The 15,141-nt window shown below is 38.2% G+C and overlaps 25 non-coding genes across 25 annotated transcripts; all 25 read left to right on the forward strand.

Annotated features, from left to right (window-relative positions):
* The first annotated feature begins 366 nt into the window (after positions 1-366).
* On the forward strand, positions 367-439 carry trnav-cac (transfer RNA valine (anticodon CAC)). The gene has a single exon. It is a non-coding gene; the product is annotated as a tRNA-Val (tRNA).
* A 593-nt stretch (positions 440-1,032) lies between these two features.
* trnav-aac (transfer RNA valine (anticodon AAC)) lies at positions 1,033-1,105 on the forward strand. The gene has a single exon. It is a non-coding gene; the product is annotated as a tRNA-Val (tRNA).
* Positions 1,106-1,560: 455 nt separating this feature from the next.
* Positions 1,561-1,633, forward strand: trnav-cac (transfer RNA valine (anticodon CAC)). The gene has a single exon. It is a non-coding gene; the product is annotated as a tRNA-Val (tRNA).
* Positions 1,634-2,226: 593 nt separating this feature from the next.
* Positions 2,227-2,299, forward strand: trnav-aac (transfer RNA valine (anticodon AAC)). Its single transcript has one exon. It is a non-coding gene; the product is annotated as a tRNA-Val (tRNA).
* Positions 2,300-2,754: 455 nt separating this feature from the next.
* Positions 2,755-2,827, forward strand: trnav-cac (transfer RNA valine (anticodon CAC)). The gene has a single exon. It is a non-coding gene; the product is annotated as a tRNA-Val (tRNA).
* Positions 2,828-3,420: 593 nt separating this feature from the next.
* trnav-aac (transfer RNA valine (anticodon AAC)) lies at positions 3,421-3,493 on the forward strand. The gene has a single exon. It is a non-coding gene; the product is annotated as a tRNA-Val (tRNA).
* A 449-nt stretch (positions 3,494-3,942) lies between these two features.
* On the forward strand, positions 3,943-4,015 carry trnav-cac (transfer RNA valine (anticodon CAC)). The gene has a single exon. It is a non-coding gene; the product is annotated as a tRNA-Val (tRNA).
* Positions 4,016-4,608: 593 nt separating this feature from the next.
* Positions 4,609-4,681, forward strand: trnav-aac (transfer RNA valine (anticodon AAC)). The gene has a single exon. It is a non-coding gene; the product is annotated as a tRNA-Val (tRNA).
* A 455-nt stretch (positions 4,682-5,136) lies between these two features.
* Positions 5,137-5,209, forward strand: trnav-cac (transfer RNA valine (anticodon CAC)). Its single transcript has one exon. It is a non-coding gene; the product is annotated as a tRNA-Val (tRNA).
* Positions 5,210-5,802: 593 nt separating this feature from the next.
* trnav-aac (transfer RNA valine (anticodon AAC)) lies at positions 5,803-5,875 on the forward strand. The gene has a single exon. It is a non-coding gene; the product is annotated as a tRNA-Val (tRNA).
* A 455-nt stretch (positions 5,876-6,330) lies between these two features.
* trnav-cac (transfer RNA valine (anticodon CAC)) lies at positions 6,331-6,403 on the forward strand. Its single transcript has one exon. It is a non-coding gene; the product is annotated as a tRNA-Val (tRNA).
* Positions 6,404-6,996: 593 nt separating this feature from the next.
* trnav-aac (transfer RNA valine (anticodon AAC)) lies at positions 6,997-7,069 on the forward strand. Its single transcript has one exon. It is a non-coding gene; the product is annotated as a tRNA-Val (tRNA).
* A 455-nt stretch (positions 7,070-7,524) lies between these two features.
* Positions 7,525-7,597, forward strand: trnav-cac (transfer RNA valine (anticodon CAC)). The gene has a single exon. It is a non-coding gene; the product is annotated as a tRNA-Val (tRNA).
* Positions 7,598-8,190: 593 nt separating this feature from the next.
* Positions 8,191-8,263, forward strand: trnav-aac (transfer RNA valine (anticodon AAC)). The gene has a single exon. It is a non-coding gene; the product is annotated as a tRNA-Val (tRNA).
* Positions 8,264-8,718: 455 nt separating this feature from the next.
* Positions 8,719-8,791, forward strand: trnav-cac (transfer RNA valine (anticodon CAC)). Its single transcript has one exon. It is a non-coding gene; the product is annotated as a tRNA-Val (tRNA).
* A 593-nt stretch (positions 8,792-9,384) lies between these two features.
* trnav-aac (transfer RNA valine (anticodon AAC)) lies at positions 9,385-9,457 on the forward strand. Its single transcript has one exon. It is a non-coding gene; the product is annotated as a tRNA-Val (tRNA).
* Positions 9,458-9,906: 449 nt separating this feature from the next.
* On the forward strand, positions 9,907-9,979 carry trnav-cac (transfer RNA valine (anticodon CAC)). Its single transcript has one exon. It is a non-coding gene; the product is annotated as a tRNA-Val (tRNA).
* A 593-nt stretch (positions 9,980-10,572) lies between these two features.
* Positions 10,573-10,645, forward strand: trnav-aac (transfer RNA valine (anticodon AAC)). The gene has a single exon. It is a non-coding gene; the product is annotated as a tRNA-Val (tRNA).
* Positions 10,646-11,100: 455 nt separating this feature from the next.
* On the forward strand, positions 11,101-11,173 carry trnav-cac (transfer RNA valine (anticodon CAC)). The gene has a single exon. It is a non-coding gene; the product is annotated as a tRNA-Val (tRNA).
* A 593-nt stretch (positions 11,174-11,766) lies between these two features.
* Positions 11,767-11,839, forward strand: trnav-aac (transfer RNA valine (anticodon AAC)). The gene has a single exon. It is a non-coding gene; the product is annotated as a tRNA-Val (tRNA).
* Positions 11,840-12,294: 455 nt separating this feature from the next.
* On the forward strand, positions 12,295-12,367 carry trnav-cac (transfer RNA valine (anticodon CAC)). Its single transcript has one exon. It is a non-coding gene; the product is annotated as a tRNA-Val (tRNA).
* Positions 12,368-12,960: 593 nt separating this feature from the next.
* Positions 12,961-13,033, forward strand: trnav-aac (transfer RNA valine (anticodon AAC)). The gene has a single exon. It is a non-coding gene; the product is annotated as a tRNA-Val (tRNA).
* A 455-nt stretch (positions 13,034-13,488) lies between these two features.
* On the forward strand, positions 13,489-13,561 carry trnav-cac (transfer RNA valine (anticodon CAC)). Its single transcript has one exon. It is a non-coding gene; the product is annotated as a tRNA-Val (tRNA).
* Positions 13,562-14,154: 593 nt separating this feature from the next.
* On the forward strand, positions 14,155-14,227 carry trnav-aac (transfer RNA valine (anticodon AAC)). The gene has a single exon. It is a non-coding gene; the product is annotated as a tRNA-Val (tRNA).
* A 455-nt stretch (positions 14,228-14,682) lies between these two features.
* Positions 14,683-14,755, forward strand: trnav-cac (transfer RNA valine (anticodon CAC)). Its single transcript has one exon. It is a non-coding gene; the product is annotated as a tRNA-Val (tRNA).
* Positions 14,756-15,141: the final 386 nt, after the last annotated feature.

A 15,141-nucleotide genomic window follows, 5' to 3' on the forward strand; every position in this document is an offset into this window, starting at 1 on the left:
TGTTCTCAGAACGGACCACCAACGTTTCACTTGGATTAATGTGTTCCCTCAACATGACTCTAAATTGTAGAACAACACTCCTGTCTATCCAATAAGATTCAGCAGTTTTTCCACGAAACAACTTCTACTCTTGTCCCGGCAAAAATGTGTCCAATATGGGAAACAACAGTGTCTGACAATAAACCTTTAAGAATAAATGAACACCTGGGAAATGTAGCCCAACTTTCTGATTTCATACCAAATGTCTGACACGTACAGTTCTCTCTGTGAGGACCAAACTTCACCCATCAATATTTCTCCGTAATAATGAAGCCCTGTAATAGTCCTCCCGCTGAAGAAGGGTTCACAGGGAACTGGCGGGCAGAGGTTTCAGTAGTGTAGTGGTTATCACGTTCGCCTCACACGCGAAAGGTCCCCGGTTCGAAACCGGGTGGAAACAATGTTTTTCGAACTCTCTTACAGACTAAACCTGAAGTGGAAATTCAGATCCCGTACACTTCTGAAAAAAATGGATTGAAATCAGAAACTATATATGCTTCCAAGGCTTTGAAGTTCAACTGTTCAACACCACAGCAAAACATTTGGGCTTTCTTTATATTATTTGATTTAAATCAGTGTGAGAAAACTGTTTTATCCTGGTTGGCATTGCTCCAGCTAACAAAAATATGTTCTCAGAACGGACCACCAACGTTTCACTTGGATTAATGTGTTCCCTCAACATGACTCTAAATTGTAGAACAACACTCCTGTCTATCCAATAAGATTCAGCAGTTTTTCCACGAAACAACTTCTACTCTTGTCCCGGCAAAAATGTGTCCAATATGGGAAACAACAGTGTCTGACAATAAACCTTTAAGAATAAATGAACACCTGGGAAATGTAGCCCAACTTTCTGATTTCATACCAAATGTCTGACACGTACAGTTCTCTCTGTGAGGACCAAACTTCACCCATCAATATTTCTCCGTAATAATGAAGCCCTGTAATAGTCCTCCCGCTGAAGAAGGGTTCACAGGGAACTGGCGGGCAGAGGTTTCCGTAGTGTAGTGGTTATCACGTTCGCCTAACACGCGAAAGGTCCCCGGTTCGAGACCGGGCGGAAACAATGTTTATTCTGCAACTTTCGAACATTAAATCATCATCTGTAAACTACAGTCATTTCACTTTCATATCAGGACCATTTCGAGCTATGAAAACTGTGCTCTTTTTGCAAACTATTTCAAATCAGAAATTCCATTTGAAGGAGTAAAGGTTTTTCCCACGAAATACAATAAAATAAAAGATTCTTATTATTTCTTTTAGAATTTTCATTAGAAATGAAATACTTTGATTTTACCATGCTTATTTCTTTCTAATGGCATTTGAAATGCTTGTACAAATGACATTCTTCTAAAAGTCAAATTGTATGTTTAGTCAATGAAATAGTAAACTTGTAATCTGTATTAATGAAAGCCTGTAAGTGTCTGACGAAAATTGTTCCGGTCAATATGTCTTTGTAATGGTGAAAGTTTTTCAGAGCTATTCCTTGAGCAGGGGTCTATAGCTTTTGAGGCTGCAAGAGTTTCCGTAGTGTAGTGGTTATCACGTTTGCCTCACACGCGAAAGGTCCCCGGTTCGAAACCGGGCGGAAACAGTGTTTTTCGAACTCTCTTACAGACTAAACCTGAAGTGGAAATTCAGATCCCGTACACTTCTGAAAAAAATGGATTGAAATCAGAAACTATATATGCTTCCAAGGCTTTGAAGTTCAACTGTTCAACACCACAGCAAAACATTTGGGCTTTCTTTATATTATTTGATTTAAATCAGTGTGAGAAAACTGTTTTATCCTGGTTGGCATTGCTCTAGCTAACAAAAATATGTTCTCAGAACGGACCACCAACGTTTCACTTGGATTAATGTGTTCCCTCAACATGACTCTAAATTGTAGAACAACACTCCTGTCTATCCAATAAGATTCAGCAGTTTTTCCACGAAACAACTTCTACTCTTGTCCCGGCAAAAATGTGTCCAATATGGGAAACAACAGTGTCTGACAATAAACCTTTAAGAATAAATGAACACCTGGGAAATGTAGCCCAACTTTCTGATTTCATACCAAATGTCTGACACGTACAGTTCTCTCTGTGAGGACCAAACTTCACCCATCAATATTTCTCCGTAATAATGAAGCCCTGTAATAGTCCTCCCGCTGAAGAAGGGTTCACAGGGAACTGGCAGGCAGAGGTTTCCGTAGTGTAGTGGTTATCACGTTCGCCTAACACGCGAAAGGTCACCGGTTCGAGACCGGGCGGAAACAATGTTTATTCTGCAACTTTCGAACATTAAATCATCATCTGTAAACTACAGTCATTTCACTTTCATATCAGGACCATTTCGAGCTATGAAAACTGTGCTCTTTTTGCAAACTATTTCAAATCAGAAATTCCATTTGAAGGAGTAAAGGTTTTTCCCACGAAATACAATAAAATAAAAGATTCTTATTATTTCTTTTAGAATTTTCATTAGAAATGAAATACTTTGATTTTACCATGCTTATTTCTTTCTAATGGCATTTGAAATGCTTGTACAAATGACATTCTTCTAAAAGTCAAATTGTATGTTTAGTCAATGAAATAGTAAACTTGTAATCTGTATTAATGAAAGCCTGTAAGTGTCTGACGAAAATTGTTCCGGTCAATATGTCTTTGTAATGGTGAAAGTTTTTCAGAGCTATTCCTTGAGCAGGGGTCTATAGCTTTTGAGGCTGCAAGAGTTTCCGTAGTGTAGTGGTTATCACGTTTGCCTCACACGCGAAAGGTCCCCGGTTCGAAACCGGGCGGAAACAGTGTTTTTCGAACTCTCTTACAGACTAAACCTGAAGTGGAAATTCAGATCCCGTACACTTCTGAAAAAAATGGATTGAAATCAGAAACTATATATGCTTCCAAGGCTTTGAAGTTCAACTGTTCAACACCACAGCAAAACATTTGGGCTTTCTTTATATTATTTGATTTAAATCAGTGTGAGAAAACTGTTTTATCCTGGTTGGCATTGCTCTAGCTAACAAAAATATGTTCTCAGAACGGACCACCAACGTTTCACTTGGATTAATGTGTTCCCTCAACATGACTCTAAATTGTAGAACAACACTCCTGTCTATCCAATAAGATTCAGCAGTTTTTCCACGAAACAACTTCTACTCTTGTCCCGGCAAAAATGTGTCCAATATGGGAAACAACAGTGTCTGACAATAAACCTTTAAGAATAAATGAACACCTGGGAAATGTAGCCCAACTTTCTGATTTCATACCAAATGTCTGACACGTACAGTTCTCTCTGTGAGGACCAAACTTCACCCATCAATATTTCTCCGTAATAATGAAGCCCTGTAATAGTCCTCCCGCTGAAGAAGGGTTCACAGGGAACTGGCAGGCAGAGGTTTCCGTAGTGTAGTGGTTATCACGTTCGCCTAACACGCGAAAGGTCACCGGTTCGAGACCGGGCGGAAACAATGTTTATTCTGCAACTTTCGAACATTAAATCATCATCTGTAAACTACAGTCATTTCACTTTCATATCAGGACCATTTCGAGCTATGAAAACTGTGCTCTTTTTGCAAACTATTTCAAATCAGAAATTCCATTTGAAGGAGTAAAGGTTTTTCCCACGAAATACAATAAAATAAAAGATTCTTATTATTTCTTTTAGAATTTTCATTAGAAATGAAATACTTTGATTTTACCATGCTTATTTCTTTCTAATGGCATTTGAAATGCTTGTACAAATGACATTCTTCTAAAAGTCAAATTGTATGTTTAGTCAATGAAATAGTAAACTTGTAATCTGTATTAATGAAAGCCTGTAAGTGTCTGACGAAAATTGTTCCGGTCAATATGTCTTTGTAATGGTGAAAGTTTCTCAGAGCTATTCCTTGAGCAGTAAGCTTTTAAGGCTACAAGAGTTTCCGTAGTGTAGTGGTTATCACGTTCGCCTCACACGCAAAAGGTCCCTGGTTCGAAACCGGGCGGAAACAATGTTTTTCGAACTCTCTTACAGACTAAACCTGAAGTGGAAATTCAGATCCCGTACACTTCTGAAAAAAATGGATTGAAATCAGAAACTATATATGCTTCCAAGGCTTTGAAGTTCAACTGTGCAACACCACAGCAAAACATTTGGGCTTTCTTTATATTATTTGATTTAAATCAGTGTGAGAAAACTGTTTTATCCTGGTTGGCATTGCTCCAGCTAACAAAAATATGTTCTCAGAACGGACCACCAACGTTTCACTTGGATTAATGTGTTCCCTCAACATGACTCTAAATTGTAGAACAACACTCCTGTCTATCCAATAAGATTCAGCAGTTTTTCCACGAAACAACTTCTACTCTTGTCCCGGCAAAAATGTGTCCAATATGGGAAACAACAGTGTCTGACAATAAACCTTTAAGAATAAATGAACACCTGGGAAATGTAGCCCAACTTTCTGATTTCATACCAAATGTCTGACACGTACAGTTCTCTCTGTGAGGACCAAACTTCACCCATCAATATTTCTCCGTAAAAATGAAGCCCTGTAATAGTCCTCCCGCTGAAGAAGGGTTCACAGGGAACTGGCGGGCAGAGGTTTCCGTAATGTAGTGGTTATCATATTCGCCTAACACGCGAAAGGTCCCCGGTTCGAGACCGGGCGGAAACAATGTTTATTCTGCAACTTTCGAACATTAAATCATCATCTGTAAACTACAGTCATTTCACTTTCATATCAGGACCATTTCGAGCTATGAAAACCGTGCTCTTTTTGCAAACTATTTCAAATCAGAAATTCCATTTGAAGGAGTAAAGGTTTTTCCCACGAAATACAATTAAATAAAAGATTCTTATTATTTCTTTTAGAATTTTCATTAGAAATGAAATACTTTGATTTTACCATGCTTATTTCTTTCTAATGGCATTTGAAATGCTTGTACAAATGACATTCTTCTAAAAGTCAAATTGTATGTTTAGTCAATGAAATAGTAAACTTGTAATCTGTATTAATGAAAGCCTGTAAGTGTCTGACGAAAATTGTTCCGGTCAATATGTCTTTGTAATGGTGAAAGTTTTTCAGAGCTATTCCTTGAGCAGGGGTCTATAGCTTTTGAGACTACACGAGTTTCCGTAGTGTAGTGGTTATCACGTTCGCCTCACACGCGAAAGGTCCCCGGTTCGAAACCGGGCGGAAACAATGTTTCTCGAACTCTCTTACAGACTAAACCTGAAGTGGAAATTCAGATCCCGTACACTTCTGAAAAAAATGGATTGAAATCAGAAACTATATATGCTTCCAAGGCTTTGAAGTTCAACTGTGCAACACCACAGCAAAACATTTGGGCTTTCTTTATATTATTTGATTTAAATCAGTGTGAGAAAACTGTTTTATCCTGGTTGGCATTGCTCCAGCTAACAAAAATATGTTCTCAGAACGGACCACCAACGTTTCACTTGGATTAATGTGTTCCCTCAACATGACTCTAAATTGTAGAACAACACTCCTGTCTATCCAATAAGATTCAGCAGTTTTTCCACGAAACAACTTCTACTCTTGTCCCGGCAAAAATGTGTCCAATATGGGAAACAACAGTGTCTGACAATAAACCTTTAAGAATAAATGAACACCTTGGAAATGTAGCCCAACTTTCTGATTTCATACCAAATGTCTGACACGTACAGTTCTCTCTGTGAGGACCAAACTTCACCCATCAATATTTCTCCGTAATAATGAAGCCCTGTAATAGTCCTCCCGCTTAAGAAGGGTTCACAGGGAACTGGCGTGCCGAGGTTTCCGTAGTGTAGCGGTTATCACGTTCGCCTAACACGCGAAAGGTCCCCGGTTCGAGACCGGGCGGAAACAATGTTTATTCTGCAACTTTCGAACATTAAATCATCATCTGTAAACTACAGTCATTTCACTTTCATATCAGGACCATTTCGAGTTATGAAAACCGTGCTCTTTTTGCAAACTATTTCAAATCAGAAATTCCATTTGAAGGAGTAAAGGTTTTTCCCACGAAATACAATAAAATAAAAGATTCTTATTATTTCTTTTAGAATTTTCATTAGAAATGAAATACTTTGATTTTACCATGCTTATTTCTTTCTAATGGCATTTGAAATGCTTGTACAAATGACATTCTTCTAAAAGTCAAATTGTATGTTTAGTCAATGAAATAGTAAACTTGTAATCTGTATTAATGAAAGCCTGTAAGTGTCTGACGAAAATTGTTCCGGTCAATATGTCTTTGTAATGGTGAAAGTTTTTCAGAGCTATTCCTTGAGCAGGGTTCTATAGCTTTTGAGGCTGCAAGAGTTTCCGTAGTGTAGTGGTTATCACGTTCGCCTCACACGCGAAAGGTCCCCGTTTTGAAACCGGGCGGAAACAAACTTTTTCGAACTCTCTTACAGACTAAACCTGAAGTGGAAATTCAGATCCCGTACACTTCTGAAAAAAATGGATTGAAATCAGAAACTATATATGCTTCCAAGGCTTTGAAGTTCAACTGTGCAACACCACAGCAAAACATTTGGGCTTTCTTTATATTATTTGATTTAAATCAGTGTGAGAAAACTGTTTCATCCTGGTTGGCATTGCTCCAGCTAACAAAAATATGTTCTCAGAACGGACCACCAACGTTTCACTTGGATTAATGTGTTCCCTCAACATGACTCTAAATTGTAGAACAACACTCCTGTCTATCCAATAAGATTCAGCAGTTTTTCCAAGAAACAACTTCTACTCTTGTCCCGGCAAAAATGTGTCCAATATGGGAAACAACAGTGTCTGACAATAAACCTTTAAGAATAAATGAACACCTGGGAAATGTAGCCCAACTTTCTGATTTCATACCAAATGTCTGACACGTACAGTTCTCTCTGTGAGGACCAAACTTCACCCATCAATATTTCTCCGTAATAATGAAGCCCTGTAATAGTCCTCCCGCTGAAGAAGGGTTCACAGGGAGCTGGAGGGCAGAGGTTTCCGTAGTGTAGTGGCTATCACGTTCGCCTAACACGCGAAAGGTCCCCGGTTCGAGACCGGGCGGAAACAATGTTTATTCTGCAACTTTCGAACATTAAATCATCATCTGTAAACTACAGTCATTTCACTTTCATATCAGGACCATTTCGAGCTATGAAAACCGTGCTCTTTTTGCTAACGATTTCAAATCAGAAATTCCATTTGAAGGAGTAAAGGTTTTTCCCACGAAATACAATAAAATAAAAGATTCTTATTAGTTCTTTTAGAATTTTCATTAGAAATGAAATACTTTGATTTTACCATGCTTATTTCTTTCTAATGGCATTTGAAATGCTTGTACAAATGACATTCTTCTAAAAGTCAAATTGTATGTTTAGTCAATGAAATAGTAAACTTGTAATCTGTATTAATGAAAGCCTGTAAGTGTCTGACGAAAATTGTTCCGGTCACTATGTCTTTGTAATGGTGAAAGTTTTTCAGAGCTATTCCTTGAGCAGGGGTCTATAGCTTCTGAGTCTGCAAGAGTTTCCGTAGTGTAGTGGTTATCACGTTCGCCTCACACGCGAAAGGTCCCCGGTTCGAAACCGGGCGGAAACAGTGTTTTTCGAACTCTCTTACAGACTAAACCTGAAGTGGAAATTCAGATCCCGTATACTTCTGAAAAAAATGGATTGAAATCAGAAACTATATATGCTTCCAAGGCTTTGAAGTTCAACTGTGCAACACCACAGCAAAACATTTGGGCTTTCTTTATATTATTTGATTTAAATCAGTGTGAGAAAACTGTTTTATCCTGGTTGGCATTGCTCCAGCTAACAAAAATATGTTCTCAGAACGGACCACCAACGTTTCACTTGGATTAATGTGTTCCCTCAACATGACTCTAAATTGTAGAACAACACTCCTGTCTATCCAATAAGATTCAGCAGTTTTTCCACGAAACAACTTCTACTCTTGTCCCGGCAAAAATGTGTCCAATATGGGAAACAACAGTGTCTGACAATAAACCTTTAAGAATAAATGAACACCTGGGAAATGTAGCCCAACTTTCTGATTTCATACCAAATGTCTGACACGTACAGTTCTCTCTGTGAGGACCAAACTTCACCCATCAATATTTCTCCGTAATAATGAAGCCCTGTAATAGTCCTCCCGCTGAAGAAGGGTTCACAGGGAACTGGCGGGCAGAGGTTTCCGTAGTGTAGTGGTTATCACGTTCGCCTAACACGCGAAAGGTCCCCGGTTCGAGACCGGGCGGAAACAATGCTTATTCTGCAACTTTCGAACATTAACTCATCGTCTGTAAACTACAGTCATTTCACTTTCATATCAGAACCATTTCGAGCTATGAAAACCGTGCTCTTTTTGCAAACTATTTCAAATCAGAAATTCCATTTGAAGGAGTAAAGGTTTTTCCCACGAAATACAATATAATAAAAGATTCTTATTATTTCTTTTAGAATTTTCATTAGAAATGAAATACTTTGATTTTACCATGCTTATTTCTTTCTAATGGCATTTGAAATGCTTGTACAAATGACATTCTTCTAAAAGTCAAATTGTATGTTTAGTCAATGAAATAGTAAACTTGTAATCTGTATTAATGAAAGCCTGTAAGTGTCTGACGAAAATTGTTCCGGTCAATATGTCTTTGTAATGGTGAAAGTTTTTCAGAGCTATTCCTTGAGCAGGGGTCTATAGCATTTGAGGCTACAAGAGTTTCCGTAGTGTAGTGGTTATCACGTTCGCCTCACACGCGAAAGGTCCCCGGTTCGAAACCGGGCGGAAACAATGTTTTTCGAACTCTCTTACAGACTAAACCTGAAGTGGAAATTCAGATCCCGTACACTTCTGAAAAAAATGCATTGAAATCAGAAACTATATATGCTTCCAAGGCTTTGAAGTTCAACTGTGCAACACCACAGCAAAACATTTGGGCTTTCTTTATATTATTTGATTTAAATCAGTGTGAGAAAACTGTTTTATCCTGGTTGGCATTGCTCCAGCTAACAAAAATATGTTCTCAGAACGGACCACCAACGTTTCACTTGGATTAATGTGTTCCCTCAACATGACTCTAAATTGTAGAACAACACTCCTGTCTATCCAATGAGATTCAGCAGTTTTTCCACGAAACAACTTCTACTCTTGTCCCGGCAAAAATGTGTCCAATATGGGAAACAACAGTGTCTGACAATAAACCTTTAAGAATAAATGAACACCTGGGAAATGTAGCCCAACTTTCTGATTTCATACCAAATGTCTGACACGTACAGTTCTCTCTGTGAGGACCAAACTTCACCCATCAATATTTCTCCGTAATAATGAAGCCCTGTAATAGTCCTCCCGCTGAAGAAGGGTTCACAGGGAACTGGCGGGCAGAGGTTTCCGTAGTGTAGTGGTTATCACGTTCGCCTAACACGCGAAAAGTCCCCGGTTCGAGACCGGGCGGAAACAATGTTTATTCTGCAACTTTCGAACATTAAATCATCATCTGTAAATTACAGTCATTTCACTTTCATATCAGGACCATTTCGAGCTATGAAAACTGTGCTCTTTTTGCAAACTATTTCAAATCAGAAATTCCATTTGAAGGAGTAAAGGTTTTTCCCACGAAATACAATAAAATAAAAGATTCTTATTATTTCTTTTAGAATTTTCATTAGAAATGAAATACTTTGATTTTACCATGCTTAATTCTTTCTAATGGCATTTGAAATGCTTGTACAAATGACATTCTTCTAAAAGTCAAATTGTATGTTTAGTCAATGAAATAGTAAACTTGTAATCTGTATTAATGAAAGCCTGTAAGTGTCTGACGAAAATTGTTCCGGTCAATATGTCTTTGTAATGGTGAAAGTTTTTCAGAGCTATTCCTTGAGCAGTAAGCTTTTAAGGCTGCAAGAGTTTCCGTAGCGTAGTGGTTATCACGTTCGCCTCACACGCAAAAGGTCCCTGGTTCGAAACCGGGCGGAAACAATGTTTTTCGAACTCTCTTACAGACTAAACCTGAAGTGGAAATTCAGATCCCGTACACTTCTGAAAAAAATGGATTGAAATCAGAAACTATATATGCTTCCAAGGCTTTGAAGTTCAACTGTGCAACACCACAGCAAAACATTTGGGCTTTCTTTATATTATTTGATTTAAATCAGTGTGAGAAAACTGTTTTATCCTGGTTGGCATTGCTCCAGCTAACAAAAATATGTTCTCAGAACGGACCACCAACGTTTCACTTGGATTAATGTGTTCCCTCAACATGACTCTAAATTGTAGAACAACACTCCTGTCTATCCAATAAGATTCAGCAGTTTTTCCACGAAACAACTTCTACTCTTGTCCCGGCAAAAATGTGTCCAATATGGGAAACAACAGTGTCTGACAATAAACCTTTAAGAATAAATGAATACCTGGGAAATGTAGCCCAACTTTCTGATTTCATACCAAATGTCTGACACGTACAGTTCTCTCTGTGAGGACCAAACTTCACCCATCAATATTTCTCCGTAATAATGAAGCCCTGTAATAGTCCTCCCGCTGAAGAAGGGTTCACAGGGAACTGCCGGGCAGAGGTTTCCGTAATGTAGTGGTTATCATATTCGCCTAACACGCGAAAGGTCCCCGGTTCGAGACCGGGCGGAAACAATGCTTATTCTGCAACTTTCGAACATTAAATCATCATCTGTAAACTACAGTCATTTCACTTTCATATCAGGACCATTTCGAGCTATGAAAACCGTGCTCTTTTTGCAAACTATTTCAAATCAGAAATTCCATTTGAAGGAGTAAAGGTTTTTCCCACGAAATACAATAAAATAAAAGATTCTTATTATTTCTTTTAGAATTTTCATTAGAAATGAAATACTTTGATTTTACCATGCTTATTTCTTTCTAATGGCATTTGAAATGCTTGTACAAATGACATTCTTCTAAAAGTCAAATTGTATGTTTAGTCAATGAAATAGTAAACTTGTAATCTGTATTAATGAAAGCCTGTAAGTGTCTGACGAAAATTGTTCCGGTCAATATGTCTTTGTAATGGTGAAAGTTTTTCAGAGCTATTCCTTGAGCAGGGGTCTATAGCTTTTGAGGCTGCAAGAGTTTCCGTAGTGTAGTGGTTATCACGTTTGCCTCACACGCGAAAGGTCCCCGGTTCGAAACTGGGCGGAAACAGTGTTTTTCGAACTCTCTTACAGACTAAACCTGAAGTGGAAATTCAGATCCCGTACACTTCTGAAAAAAATGGATTGAAATCAGAAACTATATATGCTTCCAAGGCTTTGAAGTTCAACTGTGCAACACCACAGCAAAACATTTGGGCTTTCTTTATATTATTTGATTTAAATCAGTGTGAGAAAACTGTTTTATCCTGGTTGGCATTGCTCCAGCTAACAAAAATATGTTCTCAGAACGGACCACCAACGTTTCACTTGGATTAATGTGTTCCCTCAACATGACTCTAAATTGTAGAACAACACTCCTGTCTATCCAATAAGATTCAGCAGTTTTTCCACGAAACAACTTCTACTCTTGTCCTGGCAAAAATGTGTCCAATATGGGAAACAACAGTGTCTGACAATAAACCTTTAAGAATAAATTAACACCTGGGAAATGTAGCCCAACATTCTGATTTCATACCAAATGTCTGACACGTACAGTTCTCTCTGTGAGGACCAAACTTCACCCATCAATATTTCTCCGTAATAATGAAGCCCTGTAATAGTCCTCCCACTGAAGAAGGGTTCACAGGGAACTGGCGGGCAGAGGTTTTCGTAGTGTAGTGGTTATCACGTTCGCCTAACACGCGAAAGGTCCCCGGTTCGAAACCGGGCGGAAACAATGTTTATTCTGCAACTTTCGAACATTAAATCATCATCTGTAAACTACAGTCATTTCACTTTCATATCAGGACCATTTCGAGCTATGAAAACCGTGCTCTTTTTGCAAACTATTTCAAATCAGAAATTCCATTTGAAGGAGTAAAGGTTTTTCCCACGAAATACAATAAAATAAAAGATTCTTATTATTTCTTTTAGAATTTTCATTAGAAATGAAATACTTTGATTTTACCATGCTTATTTCTTTCTAATGGCATTTGAAATGCTTGTACAAATGACACTCTTCTAAAAGTCAAATTGTATGTTTAGTCAATGAAATAGTAAACTTGTAATCTGTATTAATGAAAGCCTGTAAGTGTCTGACGAAAATTGTTCCGGTCAATATGTCTTTGTAATGGTGAAAGTTTTTCAGAGCTATTCCTTGAGCAGGGGTCTATAGCTTTTGAGGCTGCAAGAGTTTCCGTAGTGTAGTGGTTATCACGTTCGCCTCACACGCGAAAGGTCCCCGGTTCGAAACCGGGCGGAAACAGTGTTTTTCGAACTCTCTTACAGACTAAACCTGAAGTGGAAATTCAGATCCCGTACACTTCTGAAAAAAATGGATTGAAATCAGAAACTATATATGCTTCCAAGGCTTTGAAGTTCAACTGTGCAACACCACAGCAAAACATTTGGACTTTCTTTATATTATTTGATTTAAATCAGTGTGAGAAAACTGTTTTATCCTGGTTGGCATTGCTCCAGCTAACAAAAATATGTTCTCAGAACGGACCACCAACGTTTCACTTGGATTAATGTGTTCCCTCAACATGACTCTAAATTGTAGAACAACACTCCTGTCTATCCAATAAGATTCAGCAGTTTTTCCACGAAACAACTTCTACTCTTGTCCCGGCAAAAATGTGTCCAATATGGGAAACAACAGTGTCTGACAATAAACCTTTAAGAATAAATGAACACCTGGGAAATGTAGCCCAACTTTCTGATTTCATACCAAATGTCTGACACGTACAGTTCTCTCTGTGAGGACCAAACTTCACCCATCAATATTTCTCCGTAATAATGAAGCCCTGTAATAGTCCTCCCGCTGAAGAAGGGTTCACAGGGAACTGGCGGGCAGAGGTTTCCGTAGTGTAGTGGTTATCACGTTTGCCTAACACGCGAAAGGTCCCCGGTTCGAGACAGGGCGGAAACAATGTTTATTCTGCAACTTTCGAACATTAAATCATCATCTGTAAACTACAGTCATTTCACTTTCATATCAGGACCATTTCGAGCTATGAAAACCGTGCTCTTTTTGCAAACTATTTCAAATCAGAAATTCCATTTGAAGGAGTAAAGGTTTTTCCCACGAAATACAATAAAATAAAAGATTCTTATTATTTCTTTTAGAATTTTCATTAGAAATGAAATACTTTGATTTTACCATGCTTATTTCTTTCTAATGGCATTTGAAATGCTTGTACAAATGACATTCTTCTAAAAGTCAAATTGTATGTTTAGTCAATGAAATAGTAAACTTGTAATCTGTATTAATGAAAGCCTGTAAGTGTCTGACGAAAATTGTTCCGGTCAATATGTCTTTGTAATGGTGAAAGTTTTTCAGAGCTATTCCTTGAGCAGGGGTCTATAGCTTTTGAGGCTGCAAGAGTTTCCGTAGTGTAGTGGTTATCACGTTCGCCTCACACGCGAAAGGTCCCCGTTTTGAAACCGGGCGGAAACAAACTTTTTCGAACTCTCTTACAGACTAAACCTGAAGTGGAAATTCAGATCCCGTACACTTCTGAAAAAAATGGATTGAAATCAGAAACTATATATGCTTCCAAGGCTTTGAAGTTCAACTGTGCAACACCACAGCAAAACATTTGGGCTTTCTTTATATTATTTGATTTAAATCAGTGTGAGAAAACTGTTTCATCCTGGTTGGCATTGCTCCAGCTAACAAAAATATGTTCTCAGAACGGACCACCAACGTTTCACTTGGATTAATGTGTTCCCTCAACATGACTCTAAATTGTAGAACAACACTCCTGTCTATCCAATAAGATTCAGCAGTTTTTCCACGAAACAACTTCTACTCTTGTCCCGGCAAAAATGTGTCCAATATGGGAAACAACAGTGTCTGACAATAAACCTTTAAGAATAAATGAACACCTGGGAAATGTAGCCCAACTTTCTGATTTCATACCAAATGTCTGACACGTACAGTTCTCTCTGTGAGGACCAAACTTCACCCATCAATATTTCTCCGTAATAATGAAGCCCTGTAATAGTCCTCCCGCTGAAGAAGGGTTCACAGGGAACTGGCGGCCAGAGGTTTCCGTAGTGTAGTGGTTATCACGTTCGCCTAACACGCGAAAGGTCCCCGGTTCGAGACCGGGCGGAAACAATGCTTATTCTGCAACTTTCGAACATTAACTCATCGTCTGTAAACTACAGTCATTTCACTTTCATATCAGGACCATTTCGAGCTATGAAAACCGTGCTCTTTTTGCAAACTATTTCAAATCAGAAATTCCATTTGAAGGAGTAAAGGTTTTTCCCACGAAATACAATATAATAAAAGATTCTTATTATTTCTTTTAGAATTTTCATTAGAAATGAAATACTTTGATTTTACCATGCTTATTTCTTTCTAATGGCATTTGAAATGCTTGTACAAATGACATTCTTCTAAAAGTCAAATTGTATGTTTAGTCAATGAAATAGTAAACTTGTAATCTGTATTAATGAAAGCCTGTAAGTGTCTGACGAAAATTGTTCCGGTCAATATGTCTTTGTAATGGTGAAAGTTTTTCAGAGCTATTCCTTGAGCAGGGGTCTATAGCATTTGAGGCTACAAGAGTTTCCGTAGTGTAGTGGTTATCACGTTAGCCTCACACGCGAAAGGTCCCCGGTTCGAAACCGGGCGGAAACAATGTTTTTCGAACTCTCTTACAGACTAAACCTGAAGTGGAAATTCAGATCCCGTACACTTCTGAAAAAAATGCCTTGAAATCAGAAACTATATATGCTTCCAAGGCTTTGAAGTTCAACTGTGCAACACCACAGCAAAACATTTGGGCTTTCTTTATATTATTTGATTTAAATCAGTGTGAGAAAACTGTTTTATCCTGGTTGGCATTGCTCCAGCTAACAAAAATATGTTCTCAGAACGGACCACCAACGTTTCACTTGGATTAATGTGTTCCCTCAACATGACTCTAAATTGTAGAACAACACTCCTGTCTATCCAATAAGATTCAGCAGTTTTTCCACGAAACAACTTCTACTCTTGTCCCGGCAAAAATGTGTCCAATATGG

This window comes from Salminus brasiliensis, chromosome 18 (assembly GCF_030463535.1).
Source record: "Salminus brasiliensis chromosome 18, fSalBra1.hap2, whole genome shotgun sequence".
NCBI classification, from domain to species: Eukaryota; Metazoa; Chordata; class Actinopteri; order Characiformes; family Bryconidae; genus Salminus; species Salminus brasiliensis.